Source organism: Brassica napus, chromosome A10 (assembly GCF_020379485.1).
Source record: "Brassica napus cultivar Da-Ae chromosome A10, Da-Ae, whole genome shotgun sequence".
In the NCBI taxonomy this organism is placed as follows: domain Eukaryota; kingdom Viridiplantae; phylum Streptophyta; class Magnoliopsida; order Brassicales; family Brassicaceae; genus Brassica; species Brassica napus.
In genome coordinates this window covers 3,385,699-3,392,868 of record NC_063443.1, presented here as the reverse complement: position 1 = coordinate 3,392,868, position 7,170 = coordinate 3,385,699, and positions in this window count along the sequence as shown.

The following is a 7,170-nucleotide window of genomic DNA, read 5'->3' as shown; positions in this document are numbered from 1 at the left end:
GATATCCTCCAGGTAACTCTCAAATGCTGGCCATTCCTCTGGTTCCGAAACCATCTTCACCAGTTGAGAACAATCCGTTGCGAAAGTAACCTGATACTGTCGTAAATTTTTCATACATTCCATTGCCCAAATCAGTGCCTCTATCTCCGCATGAAGAGGTGATAAACTTGCCCTTACATTCCTTGCCCCTAACAGTCTCTCAAACCCTGGAAGTGTACTGAGCCAACCTTGGCCTGAAAAACCATCTTTATCCTTCCAAGAACCATCCGTAAAACACCATCTACCTGTGGTCACTAAGGGCAATCTGCCTTGAACTTCAGGAGCGACCCTTGGATTGTTGATATTCTGCGCTTCATTCCAAAGTCTTGACTCTAATTCTGCTAATTTTAACGTCTCTCTCGGCTCAACATCAATATTACTGAAAACCTTATTATTCCTGCCCTTCCAAATATACCATAGTATCCATGCAAACTGATGATCCTCCATTTTCGGATTAACTCTCCAAAATAAATGATCCATATTAGTAAAAAGGGAACCAGTTGGAAAAATATTTGGGTTTGATGGGATCTTTGATAGTGCCCACACTTGTCGTGCCGGAGGACATTCAAAGAAAACATGATTAACTGATTCCTCTGGATTTCCACACCGTGCACAAACAGTATCTCCTTGTATTCCTCTTGATTTTAAATTCTTTGTCACTGCTATACAACCTGTTATCAACTGCCATATAAAATGCCGTAACTTTGGAGGGCACTTAACTTTCCAACAAAAAGCCTTAAGTATGTCCACATTGGGACCATAATAATCTGGTGGTTTTTCCTTGTCAGGATAAATCCTTTCTACTTGATACCCTGATTGTACCGAATATTTTCCATTATTAGTGAAATGCCAACCATTTCTATCTTCCATCTGATTTCTACTCAGAGGAATACCTTCAATCAACTTTGCATCATCTGGCTCCACCAAAGTCCTAAGTGCCTGTAAATTCCAAGTGCGAGATTCCTGATGAATAAGGGAATCCACTGTAAGATCCGGGTAACTATTGTGAAAATTTTTATTAGCTGGTCTCGGGCGAGTGGATGGGATCCAGGGATCGTTCCATACTGAGATAGATGATCCTGTACCCACCCTTTTAATTAGTCCTTTACAAACCAGAGATCTAGCAGAGGTGATACTCCTCCAGCCATACGACGGAGAATATGAGCGAATCGGTTCCAGGGGTGAAGCATTCCTATAATACCGTCCTTTGAAGACTCGAGAGAAAAGAGAATTTGGCTTCTCGATCAGTCTCCACAATTGCTTTCCAAGCATTGCCGTATTAAAATCATTTAAATCTTTGAACCCTAATCCACCGTTATCCTTGTGTTCACACAATTTATCCCATGATTTCCAATGCATACCACGTGTACTTCCTCCTGGACTCCACCAAAACTGAGCAACCGCACTCGTTAATTTCTTCACTGTGGCTTTCGGTAATCGATACACCGACATTACATGGTTTGGTAGGGCCGTTATGACTGATTTAATAATCACCTCTTTTCCCCCTTTGGTGAAAAATCTAAAAGTCCAACCATTCACCCTATTATTCAACCGATCTTGTACAAAACCAAACACCTGAACCTTGGATCCTCCTAAGCTTTCCGGCAATCCCAAATAGGAACCCATTCCTCCTAAATTCTGAATCCCCAAAATATCTCGCAATTCCTGACGGCTTGATTCCTCAATCTTATGTCCAAATTGAATTGAAGATTTTTGAAAATTAATTTGTTGTCCTGACACAGCCTCATAATCCTTTAGTATCCTAAGAATAGTATGACACTCTTCTTTATTGGCCTTGCAAAAGAACAAACTATCATCCGCAAATAGCAGATGAGAAACAGCTGGACACGCTCGGGCTACCTTCATACCGGTTAATTGTTTCATCCGCTCTGCCTTTTTGATATTCATAATTAGAGCCTCTGTGCACATAATAAATAAATAAGGAGATAATGGATCTCCCTGCCGTAAACCCCGCTTAGGGATAATGAGACCTCGGGGCTGCCCATTGAGTAAAACTCTATATTGAACTGAAGATATACATTCTTGCATTAATTTAACCCAATGCGGGTCAAATCCCATTTTAGTAAGTAAGGCCTCAATAAAACTCCACTCTATCCGATCATATGCCTTACTCATATCCGTTTTAATTGCCATAAACTTATTTTGACAGGATTTGTTGGTTCGCAACCCATGAAACATTTCCTGCGCAATAAGAATATTGTCCGATATTAATCTTCCTGCCACAAAAGCCGATTGCGTCTCCGAAATTAAATGGGGAAGACAAATCTTCAATCTCTGACACAAAACTTTCGAAATGATCTTATAACCAACGTTACATAGGCTTATCGGTCTTAGTTCCGCCATCCTGGTAGGTCTCTCGACTTTTGGGATCATACAGATGTTTGTTATGTTTAAACGTGAATCCATATCTCCTGAGACCAAAAAATTATTAACCAAATCAACCACATCCTTCTTAACAACGCTCCAGGAATGTTGGAAAAAGAGGGCCGTCATTCCATCTGGGCCAGGCGCTTTCTCTGGATGCATCATGAATAGTGCTTGTCTAACTTCTTCCTCCGTAGCTCTTCGTAATAACAATTGATTCATCTGGGGGGAAATTGAAGGACCTATTTCCTCCAAGAAACTATCAAACTCCCGTGGGTTGGATGAACTAAACAAGCCAGTAAAATAATCCACTGCCACTTTCTCAACACCATTTTCTTCTGAGATCCAATTACCTTCTTCATCATGGAGACCCACTATTTTGTTTCGGATCCGTCGTTGCTTTGTCAAAGCATGATAAAACTTAGTATTTAGGTCCCCAGATGAATACCACATATTCCTACTCTTCTGGTGCCAATATTCCTCTTCATCCCTATATGCCTCTTGTAATTTCCTGGAAATCTCAATAATTTCCTCTTGTGACCTATTGTTATCAGTTTGTACTTCTTCCAACGCATTTTGAAGATTAAGAATTTTGTCCTTCCCATATGGTTGATTATTCTTCCGCCATGTTGATATTTCATGACGACAATTATTGATCTTTGTCGTAAAATCACCAGAAATGCCTTCCTGATTTTCTGTCCATCCCGATACAATTGATTCCATGAGTCCTTCTTGGCCAATCCACCGCTTGTCAAACCTGAATTGTCCTCTTTTCCGTCCTGGGACCTTATCGTCCAAAAAAGCTACCACTGGTCTATGATCCGATCCCACCATTCTCAAATATTCTGTATAAGAATATGGGAAAAGTGTATGCCATTCCTCGTTAGCCAAGGCTCTATCCAGACGACATCTAACCGTAAATGCTCCTTTCCCTTTACCCCTTCGTCCTTGCCATGACATTTTATTACCTCGGGCCGGAAATTCAAGCAAACCACTATTTCTAATCATATTATTAAAGGGAATAAAAGAAGCTGCATTGCGTAAAGCCCCCCCATCCTTTTCATGATTCCCAGTAATTTCATTTAGATCCCCAATAATAAACCAAGGTTCCGATCGTGCTAGCCCATACCGAGTTAATCTTTCCCATACTTGTTCTCTAAGCTGTTGAACCGGATCTCCATAAACAAAAGTAAGAAAGACTTGTTTCCCCTTAGTCACCGCTTCAACATCAATCATTCGATTACTAGAATATAGGATCTTTACTTGGTACTCGTTGTTATAAAAGAGAACTAAACCACCACTCCTCCCGTTCGGATCCACCGTGACCAGATTATCATACCCATAATGAGATTGAAATTTTTGAACAAATTCAAACTCCTGTTTAGTCTCAGAAAGAAATAAAAAGTCTGGTTTATGTTTATGATGTATTTCCTTAAGATAACTTATGGTCCAATGACTTCCAAGTCCTCTGCAATTCCAACTTAATATTTTCATAAATAAAAACGTTTGTATTGCTCATACGAGCGAGAAGATTCAGGTCCAATGCCACCCAAAAACCCATCCAGTCCAGAATTCCATGAAAACCACCTCCTGATGATTAAAACACATGCAGTACCCATAAATAAATCCGTCACACCTTTACCGAAGAACACACTCCGAGAGTATTTAATAAAGTACTGTTTCCACCGCTCACGAAACCAAACCTGTGGCATTTGCATCGTTGTTAAACCGGCTAGATGAATTCTACAACCCGAAAACCATAATCTCCCAAACAACCAAAAGAATCGACAATTAAAAACTAATGCCCTAATATTACTTTGAACTTGCAAACGAAAAATATTCACACTTCCAAACCAGCACAAACTAATATGTTTTCTTTTACATGTCCCCCAACCAAGCCATTCCTCGCCATTCTGATAATAACTCTCCAATACAAACGTCACTTTATCCAACAGAACCAGCAAAACTAGCATTTGTACAAACCGCTCTATTACCAACATCTTATTATCCGTCGGCAATATTATCACCATGAAAACAATCCTGTGAAGCCCCTTCTTCCTTTCATTCCCACTGATACCACCAGACAAGATACTTAACATTATGATGCATGAAAGGATCCGTAAAAAACCTGTTAGATACCTTAGCAGAGAATCTTGTTTTGTTTCAGATAAAAATAAAAAATCCGGTTTATGCTTATGCCATATTTCCCTAAGATACCTGATGGTCCACTTACTTCCCACTCCTCTGTAATTCCAACTTAGAACTCTCATTAAAAAAGAAAATCTGGTTGCTCCGTGAGACTAGAGACTTCTAATTTAATGAAATTCTTAGTCTCATTGTTTCCCTTTCCAACCATACTCCAAAATCCATTCATCCTTATGATTTTCCTTGTATTTATCATCCCCGACCATTTCCTCAAATATTCCAGTTGCCCAGAACGTTTATATACTAAAAAAATTGTTAGGTAATCCCTGACCTTCCAACGTTTACGAATAAAAGAGGTCTCATTTAAAAAATTAAGTAGCCTTCTCTGAATCCATATAACCAAAATATGATCCCACACAATATTTAAAAAAACTCTTGTTTCCCATAATAAACAGATTTGCCACCAATAATACAACTTACAAAAACCACACTCCGTTAAAAACACAAAACACCACACTCGGTTGAAACCTTTCTCCGATACGGTAATACCTTCAAACCCAAGCAACCTACTTACCACATTCCAACCGTCATGGGAGTATTCTCTCCAACACTGCCATCCCATCAGGTAAATGAATGTGTTTAAAGAGACACAATTCATATCTTATTGTTATATATTATAGCGTTTTTCTGTATGCAATTAAATATTTTTAATAGCATATCTTTAACGTTATTATTTACATTAAATTATTTATTTTAGAATTAATTATTTAAAATTTATTTATTTAAAATTTATTTATTTAAAATTTATTTATTTGTAGGTTTAATAATTAAAAACATAATAAATTATTTTTTATTAAACATTATAAATTACATTTGATAGAAGATAAGAATCAGTTTACACTTAACACTAAACCAAATGTTATAAAAATTAAATCTAATCTAACCTAATTTTAATTAAACTTAATCAAAACCTAATCTTCTTGAGCCAGCCTCCTCAGGAGCTTCTCCGTTCCTCGCCGCAAGCCCCATGACCACAACCTCTTCTCACGGCCACCAACTTCACTGTCGCCTCCTCGCTGCAAACCCCATGACCACCACTCTGCTCCGACCACCCACTTCTCCGTCGCCTCCTCGCCGCAAGCCCCATGACCACCACCTCCCTTCACGACCACCAGCTTCTCCATCGCCTCCTAGCCGCAAACCCAATGACTACCACATCTGCTAAAAATCACCATTTCTTCCTCACTTTTAACGAGAACAGAAAACCAGATTTAAAAGAGAGAGAGAGAGAGAGAGAGAGAGAGAGAGAGAGAGAGAGAGGTGACCAGTGGTGGTGAGAGAGACGGTGGCGAAAGGGGGAGATGGCGGTGGTCAAGCATCTTCAGATCCGCGGTCGCTGGGTTCTGGGTTCGACTCCACCTTCAGACTCGTGTGTGTGTGAGGAGAGTGTTACAGAGAAAGGAGATGTGTGTTACATGAATCATGTATGTGTGTGTTTGAGACAGTGAGGGAGATGAAGGGAATGATACAAAGAGGAAGAGATCGATAAAGTCTAGAAGAAGGAAAATGAAAAGATGAATTCTTGGCCATTGGATTACAAATAATCAATGGTCAAAAATATTAATCCAAATTTTGAAGAATGGACCAATAAGAACGAAGGAGGAAGATCACAAAAGAGTGATTTTTAGCCTTTGGATCAAAACTAATCAAATGCCCAAAATAAAACTAATAAGAATTATCTGTTCATTTATCTATAATCATCTTTTTGTGTTGTTTTTTATTTAATGGTTTTATTTTTATTTTTGAATTGTATAATGTAAATTTGAAATATTATACATAGTCTGAGATATATATTATAAAAATTATATTTTATTTAAAGTTTGAGGTTTAATGTTCTTATGATATATGTTAAAGTATGTGGTTTAGGGATTGGATTATATTGTTAGAGTTTGATTGGAGATTTAAGGCTTGTGTTTTGAAAGTTATATATTAATATTAAAAAGAGTAAATTTCGAGTTTATGTTTAAGATCTAAAGTTATAGTATGAGAATATTAGAGTTTTAAGTTGTGTTTTATAGTTTAGGGATTAAAAATTTGTTTAGGATTTGGGGATTCAAAAAGCTAAATATAGCATTTCATTATATTCTGCTATTAAAAATAGGCTATCATAGCGTTTCCGAATATATCATTCTATCATAGCGTTTCCAAATATACAAACGCTATCTAAAATTAAGGGGTATATCAACCATAGCGGAAAGACAAAAAACGCTGTACTCTAGTGCTATGAAAACGATTTTTTCTTTGTAGTGAGAGGTTTATAAGTGACTTACTTGACCTGAGACAATATTTGTGTGGTCTGACAACGACAGTTCCACACGCTACCTGTAGACAGAAAAGGTAACACCTTAGAACATTAGTCTTTGGGAGTACATGGCTTGGGGTTATTATATGTGAAAGATACAAAATCGACAATTCATGACCTCAGATAACCCTCAGCATCGGTCTTATCACAAAACATACAGGAGTTTCTTTGAACATTTGGAGCAGCCAATATAACACCAACTGAACACCGGTCACTTTGGCTGTGCAGAGAAACTCAAT